The 23361-nt window shown below is 40.1% G+C and overlaps 1 long non-coding RNA gene across 3 annotated transcripts in view; it reads right to left on the reverse strand.

The window, feature by feature from the left end:
• Nucleotides 1-23361, reverse strand: part of LOC102159571 — a 599549-nt gene that overhangs the window by 20421 nt on the left and 555767 nt on the right. For all 3 annotated transcript variants that reach the window (XR_002342937.1, XR_002342936.1, XR_002342935.1), the window contains 2 exons: nucleotides 18342-18499; nucleotides 2292-2413 (listed from right to left, as the gene is read on the reverse strand). This is a non-coding gene — a long non-coding RNA (uncharacterized LOC102159571). The remainder of the gene's footprint in view (nucleotides 1-2291; nucleotides 2414-18341; nucleotides 18500-23361) is intronic.

Consider the following 23361-nt stretch of genomic DNA (forward strand, 5'->3'; position numbering starts at 1 on the left):
TTTTGTTTTTGTATAATATAACTCAGAGTTACTAGATAGAGAGCATTAGTTTGATGGCCCAGTAAAGCCAAATATACATCAGAAGCAAACCTGAGCCAGAGGGCATTATTTTGTGGATGGGGGCATGGGGGTGCAGAGGGGCTAAATGGTATGTTCCCCCAAACACGCAGCTAACTGGTGAAAAGATCTGGTCTAAAATACAGACCTTGAGTCCCCAAACTCTCCTCGACATCCTGCTGTCTCTGGATGAAAGGATAATCTGCAATATAGACACCATCCAATTTTTAAAAAATGCTATAAAAGATTAGTAGGAGCAGCATAATTTCCTGGCCCCCTAAGCAAGTCCCTGTTCCTCTCAACTCAGGCAGGATTAAAACTGATGTAAACATGTGATCCAGGACCAGGCACACTTACAACGCTCAAGTTGAGCTGGAACTGGTGCCCAGACTTCAATCATGAAAGTGCAGGAATGGCCAAGTTGAAATGGATCACCTCCACCCCACATTTTCTTGGTCATTTAAGATACTTACTTAAGTAGCCAGCCCTCCTTAGTCCCCTCATCAGACTTTAAAAGTGTCTCAGCTCTGTGTTAGAAAGAGGCCCAATAGCCTACTCCTCCAGTGACACATATGTACCTGTTATCAGAGGCCTGCTGGTGATGAGGACTTAATCCACTCACACAGGTAGGTGATATAGAAAACAACAACAACAAAACTTGGCTAATTAGCCAAAAGGTTGGATTCCATAGACACACCTGTTGTTAGCTAACCATGTGGATTTGAGATTATGCATTCAGTCTATACATTTATATCAAAAGGAAGTTGGAATAGAAAATTACATTTCTCAGGAACACTGGGGTCTCTCAGAGGGACCTCTGTGGCTTTATCAGCTAAATTATCAGGTTAGGCATCCAACACCTCCCAACTTGACCTCAGCCAGAGCTGTTCTATTTTCTTTTCTTTTCTTTCTTTCTCTCTCTCTCTCTCTCTCTTTTTTTTTTTTTTTTTTTTGTCATTTTAGGGCCACACCCATGGCATATGGAAGTTCCTAGGGGTCTAATTGGAGCTGTAGCCACCAGCCTATGCCAAAGCCACAGCAACACCAGATCTGAGCCATGTCTGTGACCTACACCACAGCTCATGGCAACGCAGGATCCTTAACCCACTGAACGAGGCCAGGGATTGAACCTGAGTCCTCATGGATGCTAGTCAGATTTGTTTCCACTGAGCCGTGACAGGAACTCCAGAGCTTTTATATTTTAAACTACATTAATATCCTGCATAATGCTTAATCAAAAAAATCCACTTTAAAAACAATAGTCATAAAAAGAAAATTGCGTTGTAAATCCATAGGTTCTTCAATCTATGAGACATGTGGGGGCAGGCTGACCCTCATGGGGCCTTTCAGATCATACCAGGTAGGTCTGAACCCTGCATGGGGTTGGTCTACATTGTTGCAGGTGCCCACCACAGAAACTCTGAGAGAAGCCCCTCTTTCCCTTGAAGGCACTCTAGGCCACAAGCAATTAAGGATTCTAGTTCTTATCCAAAGGTTATAGATGAAATAAATTCCTTGTAATTTTCTATATTGCTTAGACATACTGTGAAAAAACTCTGGTGTCTTAACAAGTGTAATTCAATTCAATTCAATTATATGTTATCCATTAACTTTGTACTGTTATGCTTTGGGGCAGAGATTTGACATTTTGTTGTCCCTGTATATTCCTTACTGTTTCTTTTTTTTTTTTTTCCCCATATTTACCCTAGAAACTGTAGCTTCTACATCTCCCTAGAGTAAGAAAACTTAGTGACTGACATCCTTTTTCCCTTATATATTTCCATTAAATTCTTCCAACCCTAACACCAACAGAGTAACCCTTACCAAACTAGGTGTGGGGGTAAAAAAAAAGTGTAAAAATCCAGTCCTTGTTTTCAGGATGGAGAGTGTATCTGAGAGAAGAAACTTCCACACACAACACCAGCAGATAACAAAAGAAGAGTGTTAGATTAGCTACAACCACCTGCCACAGCTAAACACTAAATATGCTTGGTGGTATGGAGAGGGTGAGATTGGGGCAAGCCAGAGTTTTCAGAGGTTTGACCTGTTTGTTGAAGGGCTAAAAGGATTTGCATACAAAGAGAGAAACACCCCTTATGGGAAAAGAGAGAAGGTAGAAGACAAGCCCAGAGAGGCATGAAGAGGACCAGCTTCTTTGGAGGGAGAGCAGGCTCTGTCAGAGAGCCTGGATGCCAGCCTCTGCCTAGGTCGGGGTTGCTGGTCCAGTGGCTTACCTGCTCTGAACCTCAACCCAGCGTCTTCCAATAGGAGGAGGCTGGCCTTCTATTTATCTCCAAGATGTATCTCCATTTCTCTGTGTTGAATGCTTGCCATGTGCTTAGTGCTCAGTCACTACCTGTGAGAGAGGCACACGGTATTATCACCATAATCATCGTTTACCACCTGCCTGCCTCACTTGAACCCATTACTCATGCCATCCTTCTCCCAGGAGGAGACTTTTGCCATCTCCCAGGGTTCATATGCCTGCTCTTTGGGAGATGAATTAACTAAATGTTAAATTTTAAAGTGACCACTTCCACATGCTTGGGGTAACATAAAAGGGAAAATGATATTTGCTTTGGATTCCTCAGTATATATGCTTATTTGTCAGAAGTGAAGGGTGCCCAAGGTGGGTCAGTGTCCTCTCCTAGGCAGTAAGAAACAGCCTGCCCAGTGACTTAGGGAAGAAATGCGTCCAATTCTCTTCCAGAGTCGAGGTCTTCCCACACGTGATCAGCCTTCCACATTTCCTCTTTCTCCCATGATCTCTTTTTCCTAAGGCAGCAATGATAATCTGGGAATACATTCACATTTTCTAAGGGAGAAATACTGCCAAGCTTGTTAATCTCATGCAGATGTGATGTTACTTTTACTATGTCATAATATGGCTTCTTAAAAAACAAGTTGGAAGGAAGTGGGGGGAGGAAAGCCCACCAAAAAAAACAACAAATATTCGCCAACCCATATGGTCAGTAATTGCTGTTTAATAGTCCTCCTATTACAAACCTAAGAGGCAGCAGTCTGAATTACCAGTAGAGTATTAATAAACAGGAATGAGTTAATAGAGCATAAAGACCTTCTAGTGGAACAGTGGGGGAGTTGAATATTCTTTTCTTCAGTCAGCTGTAAGTAATTACTGCATGGTGTGCTTCTGACTATTACCATAACAGAGCAATTGGACGTGAAGAATGGATAATAGTACGGACATGGAGGTATTTTTAGAATATCAGCAATGAAGCAGGTAACTGGCCTACTCCAGTAGAAACCTTTAAATAAGTTTAGAAGACTTTTTTTCCCTCTTCTCCTTATGACATTTAGCCAGGGTAGAATTTTAAAAAGATCAATCTAATAAATTATTTAAAATAACTTTACAAAGAGGATGCCTGTGATATGTAAATAAGAAGGCAAGGAGGGAGGAAGGAAAAGTCTGAAAAGCCCAGGCGGACAGGAGGCATCTAGCCGACGTTACTGTAACTACATAATCACAGGTTCCTTCCTGCTCCTCTGAGGGTACAGCCTGGATGCGAATCTGCTTGACTGGCTCCCACTGGCTGTTCAGGTGAAAGTGAAAATATTCAAATCAGAGCTGTAACTATGATTGCTGGAGTTGTGGGTTTTCTAAAATTGAGTTAGTCATCCTCGGTGATTTAATGATGCATATCATTTATTTTAAAATATTATTACAGGGGCATTGACTGAGCGGCGCCTTCTTCGCAGGACTGGCCATTATGCAATGCGGCGGGGGATGTCAGGGGCGGCGGGCTGAGAGTCTGTCTAACGGCACAACATATGTTCTCAGATGAAAACAGCTTGAGACTTCGATTCAGAAAGCGGTAATTTTGCAAATGCACACAAATATCATTTAAGGAATATTTTCAAAAAAAATTTTTTTGCAGGGTATAGGTCCTTCTTCTGCCTCCCGGCTGCACAGGCCGATGCTGATTTTTCAATTTGCAGGTTTGTTAAGCATCATGGAATGTTTTGGTTCTCAATCAAGAATATTCTTCCCAAGTGGTTCCAAAGTCCTATGCTTGAAAATAAACGCGTGTCCTCTTTGTCTCCTAGCAGCATGCGTTCCAACGCACAATAGCAGCACAGGACAGAGCAAGGCAATGCCTTTGATTGAACTGACCTATAGGTTTTTAACCTGCTACTCTCACGGGCCACAGGCTGGGTGGCCTGCTCTCTCCTTTGGGCGGTGCTGGCGTGGTGAGGAGCCAGGACCCAAGTCTTCCTCCTGGCAGGATTCCTAACCTACCTTGTGGCACACAGGAACTGGGCAGAACACAAGCTGCCTCAGTGCCAATGACCTCGGGGTCCCCCCTGAAAAGAAGAGGCACAGCCGCTGGGACAGGTGGCCATGCTTAACTGATCTCTACCCACCTCTTTGAAATCCTCTGACAAACAAATGTGTGTGAAATAAACACTGTCGCATTTATTTCTCCCGAAAAACCACATTATTGTGTCTGAGCTCCACCAGCCAGCATACTCTGATTCATCTAGACACAGTCCCTTTCTTGCTAAAAGATGCTGCAGTGCAAATTTACAGTCGTGTATTTCACCTGTTTCACTGGTCATTCTCAATTGAAGTCAAGGGCACACCTGTAGAGGTGTTATTGGGACTCCAGGAGAGCAGTAGCTTCTCAGTGTAGCTGGCTTTGATTTACTTTTTTCATGTGTTTGAAAAGAGACTATCTCTTTTTTCCCTTAAGTCTATATAAAGATCAGGGCAAAAGAAAATCTGGCTAATTAAAGGCCAATTTTTAACTACGTTTTTCACATAGGACCAAGATCAATGGCCATTTCTGGAAAAATGCTCAAGACCTCATGATTTAGGGCATGTCAGTGATCAACATCTCTGTTTTTTATTTAGTGACATTTTGAGATTCTTATAAGTGACTTTAGATGCGAGTGCACTGTTCGATGTCATGTGCACACCCCATTTAAACTTGTTCTCCACCGCTATGAATCAGGAACTTCTCAAGTGCATGGGCTGTTGCCTCCATGTCCAAAGGACCTGCACAAAGACTTCCCAGGAAAAGTGTCCCTAATAATCAGGATTGTTGCTATTTTAGATCTATAAAATCCTCTGGGGAGCAAAAAGAATAAGAAGTTTTCCCCAAAAGTGAGATTAAGGGGGAAAAGGAGTCTCCAATTCCTTGATATCTGCAGTTATTTCTCAGAAGCCCCGGGGGAAAGAAATAGCTGGAATTGTTGAAAAGCCAAGTAGTTTTGGAGGCCACCATTTTCTTTCTTTAGGATGTCAGCTGATTCTTCTCTAGTCAAGAATTGTTAGTATTTTCAGGTGTTCCCGTTGAGACAACTTAGCAGGCCAGCACTCCAATCAGAACCAGTGAAAAGGTAAATTATTTATAATTGATTATACATCCCAATATGGATAAACTTTCCAGATTGGTTGAATTCATTTACCCTGTTCATGGGTTATCATGACAACCAGTAGAACTCACAAAAAAAATCATTTTTTTAGCATTTGGTAAATAATCCTCTGAAATGTCCAGTTATATTGTAATGCATATAACAGTGAGAATAACAGAGCTCTAAATAATCTGGCCTCTGCCTACTTCATTGATTTCACTTCCTACCATCACTCCCATGGTCTTATTTTAGTCCCTCCCTCACCCTGAGCTTATCCCTGCCTCGGGTCTTTGCACTGTCTGCTTCCTCTGCCTGGAAGGCATTCAGCCTCTGTTTAAATGCCATCTCTAAAAAAATATTATTTTCAGGGCTGCATGTGGGGCACATGGAGGTTCCCAGGCTAGGGGTCAAATCAGAGCTACAGCTGCCAGCTTATACCACAGGTGCAGCAACACAGAATCTGAGCTGCATCTGTGAGCTACACCACAGCTGATGGCAATGCAAGATCCTTAACCCACTGAGCGAGGCCAGGAATGGAACCCGCTTTCTCATGGATCCTAGTCATATGTGTTGACCTTTGAGCCACGAGGGGAAATCCACCAAGAAACTATTCTTAATAGCTTTTCAGGCATCTTCTAAGTACAATTCTGCTTTATTGTCTTCATAGCATTTACGCTAGCTAATATTTATTTTGTCGGCATGCATGCTGGTTGAACTGTTCTCAGTTCTTGACTCCCTCCCTGCTATAATGTTCATACCATGTGACATGTATCTATGGGTGGAAAGTAACCCTCACCCCATGGATATTAGTCTTAGCCATGTGACTTGTACTGATTCATTAAATGTTGGCAGGTGCAATGAGAACAGAGACTTTAGATATACTGTGTGTCTCGCTTACGTCCTGGTGTTCCTGCCATCCTTTGTAAGAAGAATATGTCATAAGTTGTCACTTTCTGAAGAGGAATGAAGATGGTCTTAGAACAAAACTGAACTTAACCAGAGGCCTAGAACCAAGGCCCCCTCATGACCTGAAGTAGTGAATTTTCAATCATTAGCAAGAAAATAAACACTTATTGTTTGAGCTTCTGAGATTTGAGTCTGGATATGAGGCCTGCCATTCATCATTAAGGTGCCAGTGGCTAGTTAATAAAGAAATTATACCAGAAATGGGCCTCTGCTGTCAAAAATATGTGTCATTTGGTTTAGGATTATGTGGAAAACTATAAAACAGTCTAGTGAGAAGCTGAAAAAACAGCAACCCATCTTATGTAGTAACAAAATATTTGATAAAACTATTGACTGCAATAAGCTAAACACATATATGTACCTCTATAGCATTAGACTAAGAAGTTTTTGAGACAAAGTTCATAGCATGAGCTGGCTGCTATTATCTGCATTTAATGTTACTACAAGAAAGAGATGAGCTTGGAAAAAAAATTGACTGATTTGAAAGCAGGATTGAGGGAAATTAAGGGAACCTAAAAATTCTGGAAATTGTAAGTTTGAAACATTAAACTGTTTCTCACTCTGTCAAGGTGTGGTCGTTAGAACACTGAGATTGTAGGATAAATGCTGGCTGATTACATGTTTGTTTATTGTCTGCCCCCTGGAAATGTAAGCTCTATGAAAATAGAAACTTTTTCTATATTGTTCATGTATGTATTTCAGTGGAAACATTCTAGGGACCTAGGCATTGCACAATACATATTTTTAAAATGAATAAATTTAAAGTATATAGTTAGAGATTACCAATTTAAAATTAGTGATCTATTTGAGCCCTATTTGGGTATATCATTTACTGAAAACTCAAAGTCAAATTCACAGTGGGCAAAGAAAAATGGAATATCTATAGGAAAAGAAGCTATGTGGACTTATTCACAAGAAAGTATTAAAGATCTCTGTGAGTGGTGTTATAGATGGCTGATAGAGAGATAGCTGTTATGATTAGAACAGATAATTTGGCTGAGAAAAGAGAATTATTCTGAGACAATGTCCCGGTTGTCTTTATATCTGTAGCTCCAGCACAAAATGGGTTCTCTTTACGTGTAAGTTCAAACATATTGCATTTTAGAGCTCATAGATGATTTATACCATATTTTGCCTTTAGTTACTGAAGATATTTAAATGACAGCAAATAATGCAGACTTCTGCTTACTTCTTCACTATGCTAAAACTGTAGCTTGTGAGGAGCCTTTGGGGTCAGCCTTGGAGAACACGGCACTCTTCTCTTTCCATAGATGAAAAGGCAGGGACTCTGTAGATATTCTTAACAGAACTTGTCTGTTAGCCATTTATGTTTTCCAAATCAACCCATTTTAATTTCTTATTCTTCCTTAGTAATCCTTCCCTTTAATCCAAACATCCCACCCTGAATTTAAGGCAGTACTTCTAAAAACAGTTTATTTTCCACCCCAGCCCCTACTATGTACCACAAATGGTCCTGAATCCGGGGAATATAACATTTGAGCAAGACAACTTGTTCTTGCTACCAAGATGTCTATCGGAAAAGAAAGGCAAATAATCTGATTATGTTGCTTTAAGGTAAGTGGTACAAGTGAAAAATATATTATGAGAACACAAAGGTAAGGCGTAAAAATGATACTGAGAGGCCAATAAAGAAAAGAATTTGAAATGGAAGTAGCAGATGAAGAAGGCGGATACAGATGTGAGAGAAATTTCCCCAAACATGTTTTTGTTTATGCTGATACCCACTATAATAAGATAAATATCAGTTTATCCTTGACAGAAAATTACATGGATGACCAGATATGCATCTGGTCATTTTTTTTCTAGAAAAAAAAAAAAATAACGGAGAAAGAGGAATTTGTAGTTCTCAAACGTTCTTTCTCAGAGTATGGTATCCAAACCTTGGCACAATCTCAGGAAAAGTGATGAAATGGCAAGAAAGCACAAAACAGCAATTACTCTGGGAAAGAGAAAAGCAAAATCTACTGATTGAAGCAGTTTGTCCACTTGTTGAAAGTGTCTTTTTTTTTAAGGCATTTCCAAGTAGCCAGTAAAGAGAAATTTGAAAGCAAGTGAAGAAATTCTAGAGTATAAAAACAAGACCAAATTGTGTCATAAAGGAGAAAACAGAATGGAATTTGGTCTGTCAAGCAAGGGTGTGAAGGGACAAAGGCTCATCAGAGTCTAGAGAACTTTATAGAAACTCAGACACAAAAAATCTTGTGGGTTGATTGATCAGACAAGATAAGGGGCCCTGAGGCCAAGGGTTCAAGAGTTCATGTGGTCTATTTAAAAGTTTTCTTAGTAGAGGTCATCTTTGAAGACAGCTGGAAAATGTTTGCTTAATTATATTTGTGAAGTAAATGTATATTCCCCAAAGGGCTTGTTTTATGTCCACTTGCTATTTTTTTATCTCTCATATTTGTCAGAACTAAATGGTGCCAATGACAGTAAACGTTAGTATCTGAATGATATTTATCTCCCCTTATCTCATTCCCTTTCTACTCCAAATGCTCTTCCCACCATCCTGGAGAGATATGCAGAGTTGGTGTTCTGAGAGCAAATCTTATTCTAATATTTCCTGAAAAGACCTTGTTTCTCATGTATGTATATGTCTTTTGGGACATATACACTTTTAATAGAAAAGCATGTAATCTCCTAGAGAACTTTTTTTTTTTTTTCTTTTTGCTATTTCTTGGGCCACTCCCGCGGCATATGGAGGTTCCCAGGCTAGGGGTCGAATTGGAGCTGTAGCCACCAGCCTACGCCAGAGCCACAGCAACGCGGGATCAGAGCCACATCTGCAACTTACACCACAGCTCACGGCAATGCCGGATCGTTAACCCACTGAGCAAGGACAGGGACCGAACCCGCAACCTCATGGTTTCTAGTTGGATTCGTTAACCACTGTGCCACGACGGGAACTCCCCTAGAGAACTTTTATTTCAAGGGCCACATTAATAGGAATGCTGTCACATTTCTTCATTAACTGAGATACAAATCATAGAAAATCATAGATAATTCCTTCCCAATCACCAATTCTAATATACAAACTATAAATAATTGTATGTTTCTTTTGACAGGAACAAAGGCAAATCAAAAAATGATGTAAAGAGACAAATACCAAGATTACATCCTCTTCTTTCTTTGAATTTTTTTAATAATCTTGACTTTTCATAATTGTTATTTTACATTGTCTTCCTTTATATATATTTTATCAACAGTGCAAAATGTGGAAGCAACCTAAATGCCCATTAAGAGATGTATGGATGAAGACGCTGTGGTATATGTATGCAATGGAATACTACTCAGTCATAAAAAATATGAAATTTTGCCATTTGCAGCAATATGAATGGACTCAGAGGGCATTATGCAAGTGAGATAAGTCAGAGAAAGACAGATAAGGGACAGTATCACTTATATGAGGAATATAAAATATATGACAAACTAGTGAATATAATGAAAAAGCAGCAGACTCAACAGATATAGAGAACAAGCTAGTTGTTATCAGTGGAGAGAGGAAATAGAGAGCTAGTGGATTAAGACATTAAACTATGAGGTATAAAATAAGCTACAAGGGAGTTCCTGTTGTGGCTCAGCAGTACCAAACCCAAACAGTATCCATGAGGACTTGGGTTCAATTACTGGCCCTGCTCAGTGGGTTAAGGATCCCATGTTGCTGTGACCTGTGATATAAGTTGCAGCTCAGATCTGAAAATGCTGTGGCTGTGGCACCTAGCCTGGGAACTTCCAATATGCCATGGGTGCAGCAGCCACCCCCCCAAAAAAAAGCTACAAGGATATATTGTACCACATGGGCAATCTAGAAAATATTTTTTATAATAACTATAAAAGGAGTATAGACTTTAAACTTTGTGAATCACTGTATTGTACATTTATAACTTATATAATATTATAAATCAACTACACTTCAATTAAAAATAACAAAAATAAAATATAAATGTATATATGTGTGTGTATATATATGTATGTGTGTGTGTGTGTGTGTGTGTGTGTGTATAAAACTGTAAATACATATGGAGGAATAAATTCCCGAAAAGAATGTGCCTCACTGAAACTAGCTTATATGTTTACATACATGGTTGTATTTGATCTTCATAACAATTGGATTGGGTAGCACAGGGGAGGGAGGTAGTCAGTCAGAGAAGAGGATTTAGTCATAAATGCCTGGGTAGAATCTGACTCATTAGTTATAAGATCTAGGGCAAGTCAGTTAAAATCTCTGAGGCTCAGTTTCCATCGTTTATAAAGCAAGTATAATAAACCTACCTTGGGAGTTCCCACCGTGGCTCAACAGTAATGAACCCAACTAGTATCCATGAGGATGCAGGTTTGATCCCTGGCCTTGCTCAGTGGGTTAAGAATCTGGTGTTGCCATGAGCTGTGGTTTAGGTCACAGTTGTGGCTTGGACCCCACATTGCTGTGGCTGTGGCTGGCAGCTATAGCTCTGATTCAACCCCTAGCCTGAGAACCTCTGTATGCCATGGGTGCAGCCCTAAAAAGCAATAAATAAATAAATAAATAAATAAATAAACCCACCTACCTCATAGGCTTGTTGGGGGGACTAAATGAAGGAAAATAAAGGCCTCCATGCATAGGTCTAAATAAATAAGGCTATAATATCAGGTAGAATTAATATGGCGAAGGTGCTACAATTATTTCCCACTTGACTCATAAGAATCCTGAGAGAGAGAGATCAGTTAACAGACCTAAGTGTCCCTACACAAAGGGAAGAGAATCACACTGCTGGGAAAACTTAACTTTTTGAGTGTTTAATAGTCAGAGGCAACTTGTCCCTGGTTACTAGCACTTCTAATCTAAATAAATAAATAAATATGCATTAGAAAAATATGGATTGAAGTCATTTTAAATTTAATTATTAAATGTCTTCTTAACAAATGTGCCAATCTAGTCACAATCTTTCAAAAATGCAGTGAGTCATAGTCAAGAGTGTTGGCAGGGCCCTGAAAGGTCAGACTCAATCTACAGGGTGGCTCACTGCAGTTTCTCCCCCGCTTGCTGGCCAACACTTAGCTAATGACATAATTAAATGGCTATAAAGTTCCATAATTCTTGCTTCTTTAATTAACTCGAGGAAAACCTCTTATCTTCTCAACATAGAAGATACTGCACTTTCACTTTGCTTAAGATTCAAAAAGCTGATGTTCAAGCATCATAACAACTGCAAAGAGCACCGATTATCAAATTATATAATATGAGAATTTGAGTGCAAATGCAAACTTTCAACTAACTACATAAATCACCAGCTTAAACTGGTTCTGTATATCGTGCTGTTGGTTTCCACCAAACGTTGTTCTAGATAACAAATAGCAAAAGTCCAAAGTCTCGAATCAAATCATTCCCTTGAAAATTCTCCTGGACTGAAGAAGTGTAGCACTAAAACATCTCTATAGAAGCTCAAGGCCTTTATGAAGAAAAAATGTGAGCTAAGAAGACACGGAATACACACCGTAAATTTTACAGAAGTTTCTTGAAATCATTTCCATTGTGCTTTTGACCTTCCATTAATTTAACAGCTCTAATTCAAGCAGAAATTGAAATCATCTCACTTAGATGTATAATGGAAGATGGTCACATAAAAGAAACCCAGTGGTGTCACTTAGGTAGGAAGAGGAAGGAAGAGAATTTATATTCTATAAGCTACTCTCATTTCCCATGTGACAAAGGGAAGACCCAGAAATGTCTTTCTTTTCCCCAAGAAAGTGCTCAGGAGGGGGTGAGTTGGGCAGACTGGACTTAGCATTGGGAACTGAGATAAAGGGCAAGATGCTTCCTTAGCTGACACTCTGGGAGGATCTTTCAGGACAGGGGCTGGTTATATTACGTAGCAGAGACTCAAAAAGCATCAGCAAAAACTGAGACAAGTAGAGGTTTCTGAGAGTGCTGGCCAAACAACAGGAGAGCAGGTCCCAAGCCAAATCTGCTGTTGACACCTGCAGAGTGAAGAGGATTCCATCTCTGGAGAGGTCTCACCACAGAGACTTGCAGGGCAGGTGCAGGGCGGGCACTCAAGTACCCCTTCCCTCTGCTTCCAGGGAGACAGAGCAGACTTCTTGGCAGGGATGAGCCTTAGGGTACGGAAGACCTCATGCACAGACATGAGGTCCAAGTTGTCTCTGTCACATGGAGAGCCATGTGTCCTGGTGCAGGCCAGCTTCATCTGGAGGAAGGGAGCCTTTTTGACAATGGTCATCTCAGAAGAGTGGCCTCTTTTATAATTCCTTCTAAGTTTAAGTCTGTATTCACTAGAGCCCTGTTTCTCAGACACTGGGATGCCATCTTGAGAAAGAGAAAAATGGGACTGCAGGGGGCAATCTGAAACAATGAGCCTGTTCCTTAAGAGTGGCACCTTTTCCACAATATTTAACATACTGTGTTGTCAAGACAGGAGTTAAGATCATGATGAGCTCACTCCACCTGGTAAAGAAGATGGCACCATTAAGCCTCTCCCTTGGAAGGGTCCCCTAGTTTTTTCTTTTTTTTAAATTTATTTTTTATTTCTGACTTTTTAAAAATTACAGTTGATTGACAATGTTGTGCTAATTTCTGCTGTATAGCAAAGTGAGCCAGTCACATATAAATACATTGTTTTAATCACATCATTTCCCATCATGTTCTATCCCAAAAGAGTGGACACAGTTCCCTGACCACAGGAGCCTAGGTTTTTCTTAATTGAAGTCTAGTTAATGTATAATACTATATAAGTAACAGGTGTCAATTACAATGATTCACAATTTTTAAAGGTTATACTCCACTTACAGTTATTATAAAATATTTGCTATATTCCCTATGTTGTAAAAAAAAAAAAAAAAGAAGGAGTATTTTCCTAAAGTGACTAGGTCTTTCAAAAAAGACTCTATAAGCCATCATAACTTGGACTAGATTGAATGTTAAAATGAAAGGAGACCTACAAACCAGAAGTGACTAAAATATTGCTAATGGAATATTAGCTGCTTTTACCATTCAGTGAGGTGGAATTACATGGGACAAATCAGAGTTTCTAGAAATTAAAGGGCAGAACTTACTTTCCGCATATCTGAGCAAAGGATGAAGAAATTTCCAGCTCCATTGCGTGTGTTTGTGTGTGTGTATGTGTGTGTGTGTGTGTGTGTGTAACACAAGACTGGAGGATTCTTAAAGTAATCATGTTTTTTTTTTTTTTTTTTTTATTATTTTCCCACTGTACAGCAAGGGGGTCAGGTCATCCTTAGATGTATACATTGCAGTTACAGTTTTTTCCCCCACCCTTTTTTCTGTTGCGACATGAGTATCTAGACATAGTTCTCAATGCTATTCAGCAGGATCTCCTTATAAATCTATTCTAGGTTGTGTCTGATAAGCCCAAGCTCCCGATCCCTCCCACTTCCTCCCCCTCCCATCAGGCAACCACAAGTCTCTTCTCCAAGTCCATGATTTTCTTTTCTGAGGAGATGTTCATTTGTGCTGGATATTAGATTCCAGTTATAAGTGATATCATATGGTATTTGCCTTTGTCTTTCTGGCTCATTTCACTCAGGATGAGATTCTCTAGTTCCATCCATGTTGCTGCAAATGGCATTATGTCATCCTTTTTTTATGGCTGAGTAGTATTCCATTGTGTATATATACCACATCTTCCGAATCCAATCATCTGTCGATGGACATTTGGATTGTTTCCATGTCCTGGCTATTGTGAATAGGGCTGCAATGAACATGCGGGTGCATGTGTCTCTTTTAAGTAGAGCTTTGTCCGGATAGATGCCCAAGAGTGGGATTGTGGGGTCATATGGAAGTTCTATGTATAGATTTCTAAGGTATCTCCAAACTGTTCTCCATAGTGGCTGTACCAGTTTACATTCCCACCAGCAGTGCAGGAGGGTTCCCTTTTCTCCACAGCCCCTCCAGCACTTGTTATTTGTGGATTTATTAATGATGGCCATTCTGACTGGTGTGAGGTGGTATCTCATGGTAGTTTTGATTTGCATTTCTCTTATAATCAGCGATGTTGAGCATTTTTTCATGTGTTTGTTGGCCATCTGTATATCTTCCTTGGAGAAATGTCTATTCAGGTCTTTTGCCCATTTTTCCATTGATTGATTGGTTTTTTTGCTGTTGAGTTGTATAAGTTGCTTGTATATTCTAGAGATTAAGCCCTTGTCAGTTGCATCATTTGAAACGATTTTCTCCCATTCTGTAAGTTGTCTTTTTGTTTTCTTTTTGGTTTCCTTTGCTGTGCAAAAGCTTTTCAGTTTGATGAGGTCCCATGGGTTTACTTTTGCTCTAATTTCTATTGCTTTGGGAGACTGACCTGAGAAAATATTCATGATGTTGATGTCAGAGAGTGTTTTGCCTATGTTTTCTTCTAGGAGTTTGATGGTGTCCTGTCGTATATTTAAGTCTTTCAGCCATTTTGAGTTTATTTTTGTGCATGGTGTGAGGGTGTGTTCTAGTTTCATTGCTTTGCATGCAGCTGTCCAGGTTTCCCAGCAATGCTTGCTGAATAGACTTTCCTTTTCCCATTTGATGTTCCTGCCTCCTTGAAACAAATGATAATGAAGACACAACCTCTCAAAATCTATGGGATGCTGCGAAAGCAGTGCTCAGAGGGAAATTTATAGCAATCCAGGCCTTTCTCAAAAAAGAAGAAAGATCCCAAATTGACAACTTAACCCTCCACCTAAACGAATTAGAAAAAGAAGAACAAAAAAGTCCTAAAGTCAGCAGAAGGAAGGAAATTATAAAGATCAAAGAAGAAATCAATAAAATAGAGACTCAAAAAACAATAGAGAAAATTAATAAAACCAAGAGCTGGTTCTTTGAAAAGGTGAACAAAATTGACAAACCCCTGGCCAGACTCACTAAAAAGAGGAGAGAAAGAACCCAAATAACCAAAATTATAAATGAAAAAGGAGAAATCACAACGGATACAGCAGAAATACAAAAAACCATAAGAGAATACTATGAACAACTGTATTGCAACAAGTTTGACAATCTGGAAGAAATGGACAATTTTCTAGAATCTTACAGCTTGCCAAAACTGAATCAAGCAGAAACAGACCAACTGAACAGACCGATCACTAGAAATGAAATTGAACAGGTCATAAAATCACTCCCTACAAATAAAAGTCCAGGACCAGATGGCTTCACAGGTGAATTTTATCAAACATATAAAGAGGAATTGGTGCCCATCCTCCTTAAACTCTTTCAAAAGGTTGAAGAAGAAGGAATACTCCCAAAGACATTCTATGAGGCCACCATCACCCTCATTCCAAAACCAGACAGAGATACCACCAAAAAAGAAAACTATCGCCCAATATCATTGATGAATATAGATGCAAAAATTCTCAACAAAATCTTAGCCAACCGAATCCAACAACATATCAAAAAAATTATACACCATGACCAGGTTGGGTTCATCCCAGGTTCACAAGGATGGTTCAACATACGCAAATCAATCAGCATCATACACCACATTAACAAAAAAAAGGTCAAAAATCATATGATCATCTCAATAGACGCAGAAAAAGCATTTGACAAAGTTCAACATCCATTCATGATCAAGACCCTCGCCAAAGTGGGTATAGAGGGAACATTCCTGAATATAATCAAAGCCATTTATGATAAACCCACAGCAAATATAATCCTCAATGGGGAAAAACTGAAAGCCTTCTCACTCAAATCTGGAACAAGACAGGGATGCCCACTCTCACCACTGCTCTTCAACATAGCTTTGGAAGTCTTAGCCACAGCAATTAGACAAACAAAAGAAATCAAAGGCATCCATATAGGAAGAGAAGAGATCAAACTGTCACTGTATGCAGATGATATGATACTATACCTAGAAAACCCTAAGGACTCAACCCCAAAACTCCTTGAACTGATTAATAAATTCAGCAAAGTGGCAGGATATAAGATTAACATTCAGAAGTCAGTTGCATTTCTGTATACCAGCAATGAAACATTAGAAAAGGAATACAAAAATACGATACCTTTTAAAATTGTACCTCACAAAATCAAATACCTCAGAATACACCTGACCAAAGAGGTAAAGGACCTATATGCCGAGAACTATAAAACTTTAATCAAAGAAATCAAAGAAGATGTAAAGAAATGGAAAGATATTCCATGTTCCTGGATTGGGAAAATCAATATTGTGAAAATGGCCATCCTACCCAAAGCAATCTACAGATTCAATGCAATCCCTATCAAATTACCCATGACATTGTTCACAGAACTAGAACAAACAATCCAAACATTTATATGGAACCACAAAAGACCCAGAATCGGCAAAGCAATCCTGAGAAACAAAAACCAAGCAGGAGGCATAACTCTCCCAGACTTCAAGAAATACTACAAATCCACAGGCATCAAAACAGTGTGGTACTGGTATCAAAACAGACAGACAGACCAATGGAACAGAATAGAGAATCCGGTAATCATGTTTTTTTTTTGCCTGGATAATGAGATTATGGACGTTTATATTTTTGATTTTTCACTTTTCACATCCTTCAGTTTTTCTGCAATGAGCATGTATTAGCTGTTTAAAATCAAAGATGGATATATACTATTTTTAAATCACTTGTTTATATCTTCTAGTTGTTTTTGTCTAAACCCCAACTGTTTTTTAAAAACATGTGAAGTATTTGTTCAGTCAATCCTGTTTTTATAGGTATATAATTTTCTATTTATATGTATTTATATATACATAATTTTTAAACTCATAAATCCTTTCAAGCTTTAACTTTGCTCTATTTCAATCCCTTTATATCAAAGATCATGTTGTATCTTCTTTTTTCTCTTAAAGTTTCAAAATGGCCTTTGGCCAAATGCAATAAAATTTTGCCCTGACCTGACATAAAGAATGGAGTATGTATATGAAAGCACTTGAAAACTTTAAAGGACTTTAAAAAGGCATAGTGGTATTGAGGGTAGGAGGAGGGGGAGGAGGGCCTGAGTGGGAGCGGACACGAGGAAGAAGTAAGCTGTATCTTCACATAGCACAAATTTCAAAGGTCCTTCCTGTATGAATTTGCAAACAGAAGTAAATGGAGTCACTGCCTGACATTCCTGAATGCTCACGGTTATATAACATTATCCCATGGCTGTGACAACATGGTACACCCCTCCAGGTTGACATTTTTCTGCATCCTTTGCTGCTGTTCAGAGCAAGAGACCTTCTTCAGTGGAGTCACAAGTACATGGGAGCTCTTGGTCTCCTCAGGGGGAACCCCAAGGTTGCTTCCTGTATTTATATTGTGAAAAGCTGTCCTATAAATGAGCTCCAATTGGGAAAACTCCTTTAAATCTGGAAACTCTTTCTAGTGTTTGGGTCGTTTGTTGTTTGTTTGATGAGGAAGACCTAGAAATCCCAGAAGGAAAAGAAATTCTAAGAATGTGTTCCAAATTTGGATGGACTTGGAAGCCCTCTCCACATGTAAAAAGATAATCTGTTTGCAAAGGGTCCATCTTCACTGTCCAGGCTCCCCAGTATAAGCCTATAGCAAAATAAGTATGCTTTAATGGTTAAGAGCATATAATGTGGAGTCTGAGGGCAGGGATTCAGATTCCAGCTCTACCACTTATTAGTTATATGACCTCAAAGACATTTCTTCACCTCTCTTTGACTTACATTCCTCATTTAAGTAGGGATTATAACAGAATTTATTTCACAGGGTTCTTGAGAGATTTAAACGCATCAATACATGTGAAGTGCCTACAATGGCTCCTGGTACTCATTAAGTGCCCCATAAATGCTAATTGTTATTATTAAGAAGGAATCCTCGAGAGTGTCCAAACCACCACAAGCCTCTGAGGTTCACATCTTATCCCCTCAAGGAAGATAATCCTGAGAGGCCCTGGAAACTCTGAGAAGGGAATACTTCTCATAGTTCTGCAGAGTTCAAGTACATGTGATGCCTACCAGGCGCCCTGAATCCACGTTGGCAGAAGCAAGGTTGGGTATGTGTTGCATCATCACATTTTCTGGATCCATAGGCTCTGGGGTGACCCTACCATCCTGGAAGTGGTTCTGTGATACACCCATCTGGAACAGGACTCAGTGTCCCGGTCTGATGCCTTCTAGAAAACAAGCACAGGACATGTCTCTTAGCAGGAAACAGTACTGAGTTCACGGATTTCTTATGCTCTCACCATCCTTTTTGAGTACGAATGGCTCTCAAACAGGCATTGAAATAAATGCCATTAGACCACAGAGAAAACCTAGAAAATGTGAGGCTCAAAGGTGGGCTTTTACCTGGAGAGTACTTTTTTTTTTTCCCTTTTCTTTTTTTGTTTGTTTGTTTTTGACCAAAGGAGAAATTACAGCTAGGGAGGAGGAAGCAGAAGAAGAATTCCTGAGTATAGGCGAACATTTCTGCAAAACTAGAGCATTATTTCTAGGATGCCACCAACATGTCCTGGAAGGGCAATTTATACGTGACTCTTGGCTCTTAGGGAGTCCAGCAAAATCTTTAGCTGGCTTAGGTAAATTAATAGGCAATGAAATTGTTCATTAACACATGAGAGTTTTTTAGATGGTATGAAAAGCTGATCAGCTGGCCTAATCCCACACCTCATACCTCTACCCCAAGCCATGTTCATCTCATCAATACATACGTCGGAAAAAGTGTGGGAGTGAGTCCTAAGCCACACTTGCTCTATTTTAGTTCATTCATCAGACACATAGTTCTGGGTGTTTTTCCCTCTGTTAATTCTCCTCTATCCCTGCATCTTCTATGCCCTGCCTCATCTCCCATGACGTCAACTTATTAAATATGTATACTATCATAGGCTCATAGAAACAAGATCATTTCAGATTTGTGTGGGGCAGCATGGATCAGCCTGAATTTCCAGGGTCAGCTCAACCCTCCACCACACATACATTTCCTCCCACTCCAGTGATTGCATTTCATCTTCCATCCATCCAGCTAAGGAGAACAGAGGCTAATTTAGGAGCCTCTTTATGCCTAGATATATTCAGCCAGAAGGGTCACTGTTGATTGATGCAAGACACACTGTCCTCCAAGAGCTGGCCAAGTCCCTGCTGGCCCAGAGAGTAGCAACCAACAGTAACTCACCCTTTAGTGCCTGTGCATTTCTGTGCCTCCAGCTAGAAACAGTCAATAAACACCAGAGGCAACTTATGTTGCCTTAGATCACTAATAAATGCCTCACACCACCACCTCAGAGCCCTTTCACAAAAAAGTATTTCTCTACAGATAGATGCCAAGCCCCAGAGCCAATTATTACAAAAATGCCTCAAAGGCTGGGAGGAAGAGACAGACAGAGAGGGAGAGAGAAGAGGCCCTCCAAAGACAAGAGTTATGTGCTCCCTCCCAATTAAAAAAAAAAATCACTTCCTTTTGTGTTGAGTGCTTCCTCTGAGCCAGGTAACTGGATGAGGCTTAACCTTCATTTCCCATGACTCTGGGACTCAAAAAGCTATAGAGCCCATCTTACAGATGAGGACCCAGAGGCACACAGAATGTAAGTAGCTTCTACTTTCTGCTTTTCCATTCCCCCTAGCTCCCACACAAATAGGTTTCTGGAGGTGGGTTGCAAAGGCAGCTGCTACTTGAGCCTCAGAATATGCCAGTCCTCCCCTAGTGATGATTAAAAGCTCAAGGGTTTGGTTACTCCACAGGCTGCCAGGAACCTGCCCCTACTGTATTCTGTCCATGATCTAGACATTGTTAACACTTCCAGGGCCTTCTATTTTATTTCATAGGTGAGTGTTCAATGTTCTGACGGTTTTCTTTGGGGACCCCAAAGCACTGGGTACTCACTCTGTATATGGCACTGTGATAGGTTCTGTATAGGTTTAAGAGTGAAATGTTACCTTAAGAAGAAAAAGAAAAAGGAAAAGATGGCATGGTCTCAGTCTTCCACAACTATTTTCAACCATGCCATACTCAACAAAGCCAACCCCCGCCAGCCCCTGGGTTAAATGCTATAGGGTTACAGAGAACAAACATGCCTGAGCCATAGATTTGATCAGTTCTTTTCTTTCTTCCTCTGCACTACCTTGATTTCCTAAGGAGTCTATTATCTCTCTTTATGCATAGAAGTCTTAGGCAGATGTCTGAGGCAGAATGAAGCAACTACATTGACCAAATACCTACTTGGCTACCAACTACAGAAAAGCTAATATCTCCACATCCTGAAGAAACCATAGAGCCGGTGACACTGGTTATCATCGGATAGGTTAGAGCTGTCAGTTTCCCACTTCATCATGCTTCTCTCTTGCAAGAACTAAACCACAGACAATCATGAACTTTTGACTTTTTCTCAACCCTCCCTGGAAACACACTGCACATGAACATTAAATACCCAAGATAATTGCTTATTGTAATATCTGCTGCATGAAGGACCCTGGGGATTCTGCCTTCCGTCGCCTCTTACTAAGCTGTTCTGTGGCATTTCTGTGAAGTGAAGAAGCAGACAAGAGCAGCATCCTCTTTTGCAAGAAAGCAGGAAAAACTCTGGGGGTGGTAGATCCAGGCTTGAATTTGGGAATGAGGATCACCACCCCTTTTCTGTTGTGCAGAAAACTGACCTAATCGTTTGAAGCTAATAATCATATGAATGATAATAATATCTTATATTTCTACAGGGCTTCCCTATTTTTCAAGCATGTTCACATCCATGCTTGGCTCCACACACCAAACTATGTTGGTATAAATATTGTGCTATTTTTCTCAATAATAACACATATTTGTGCTTCATTTGTTTGCCACACTCAGAGTAGAAAATACTGCTCTCCCCAGTTTTTATTTATTTATTTGGGCCACATCCGTGGCATATGAAAGTCCCCAGGCTGGGGGCTGAATCAGAGCTATAGCTGCCAGCATACACCACAGCCACAGAAATGCGGGATCCAAGCAGTGTCTGCAGCCTAAACCATAGCTCAAGGCAATGGCAGATCCTTAACCCACTGAGCGAGGCCAGGGATCAAACCCACTCCCCATGGACACTAATCAGGCTTGTTACCACTGAGCCACAATGGGAACTTCTGCTTTCCCCAGTTTGATCAATGAAGAAACTGAGACTTAAAGAGAATCATGTTCTCAGAGTAAAAACCTAGAATGTAAACCCAGGTAATTCTTTGCAAAGTACAGTCTTTATTCCTCTCTAATATTCTTCATGTGATACATGGGGAATCATGGACAAATTAATCATATGTGCTTATCAGCTGTCTGTCCCTCCTCGGGACAGAAGTCACAGCATTGGGTATGAGGCCATGGCCAATGAAACCTTGCCCAAAGCCTTTGTATGGCCTGCAAATCCAGTCTACTTCCCAATGCTAAGCTCCTAGAGAGGGTTTCTGTTGACACGATCTCTGTATGTTTTGTTATGCTTGTTTTTGTTGGCCCAGAGAGCCAGTAGCCAGGGACAGCAGGACCACTGAGCCAAGGGGCGGTCTGTTCACACCCAAGGGACAGAGGCATTTCACTAACTTGCTGCTGCTTAAAAAGGACGGCTGCTGCACAGTCCTGCTCACTCCTGGTTTTGTTATCCCTGCGATAATAAATAAAGGCTCATTCTGCTATGTCCAAAAGGCCCTTTTCAGGAGACCTGCTCTTGCTGGAAGTCTCCCGAGCCTCTTCACCTGATTATAGTCAGATGCTGGGCATCTCACATGAAATTAGAACAAATAACAAAAATGAAAGGAGAGGGGGAAGGAAGAGGAACAAACCAACAAAAATGGTATTCATTTAATGAGAAAAATGGTACCTGAAAACCTCAACTGACACTGGCAGAGACTGTATGTTAGCTCATTTGGGGCTAAAAAGAGCCACAAGTGAGAACTTGAAGGGCTGACAACTCCAGGTCCATTTTGTCTAGAATATTCTGATGCTAAGATGGCCAGGATAAAAAGGCAGATGTTTTAAATCTAGACCTGAACTGTTATGGCTCTAAGACTGGGCTATGATCTCCATGTGGTTCAGTGATGGCATTAGCAAGATATGACGTATAGATCTTGGAAGGTGGTGAGAATACTTGTTCTGTTGTGTCATTTTTCCTCTTACCAAGTCCTGCCAAGGATGAAGTGTCACTTGACCTCAAAATTCCACTCGAGATATGCCCAGAAAGCCCCATCAGAGTGCAAATGGATGGGAAGGCAAGGGATGGATTCTTGTAAAACCTGCACTCGATATGCTCAAATGTCAGTAAGATAGTTTAAAATTAAATGGAAGGATTCATGGCTCAAGATTACAGTATGTCATTACAGACTGATTTCAAACAGAATTCTTATTATTGCATTAAAAACAACTTGACATCAACCAGCACAACCAAGCCCCAGAATCATGTTGGCATCCTTGATACCACTTTACCTAGTTATGCTTTCATCACATTTGCCTGGTATCACTGCTTCACCTAGTTCAGCTTCACTAAATATCACTGGATCCTAGAATAGCATTCAGATGTTTGATGCTGAAAAGACATTTACATTTAATGTGTTTTTCGATCCTATTAGCCAAAGTAATACATTGTACAGTAAAATATATTGTCTTATTACAGGACTCTCCTCATGAAGAAACAATGAGCCCACAGAAACATAAGTCAAATTCTACTGTCTGTCAGTAAAGGAGGGCTCTTCTACAAACTCAAACCCAATTTGGAAAGAATAAGCTGTTCGATGCTAGAGAGTTAACTTATCTCTGCCCAAACTAGTTGCATTTACATAATAAAGGTCATTATTAACAGCAAAGACTCAAGAGAACATAACAGATGATTATCTTAAAAGAGACATTTTTGAACACAGCTTTACAAACACAATTTGGTCAGGTGGCTGTCCCCTCATATCACTCTTCATCTTAATTTCTACTGGCCTGGGCATAAGTGCAACCTTCAAGTCTCAAAAGGAGCTGGTATAACTGGGTCTTTTCTCCAAAATGTGAAAATCCTTTTATTAAAACAAACCATGAACATTCAAGAAT

The sequence above is a fragment of the Sus scrofa genome, chromosome 3 (assembly GCF_000003025.6).
Source record: "Sus scrofa isolate TJ Tabasco breed Duroc chromosome 3, Sscrofa11.1, whole genome shotgun sequence".
In the NCBI taxonomy this organism is placed as follows: Eukaryota; Metazoa; Chordata; class Mammalia; order Artiodactyla; family Suidae; genus Sus; species Sus scrofa.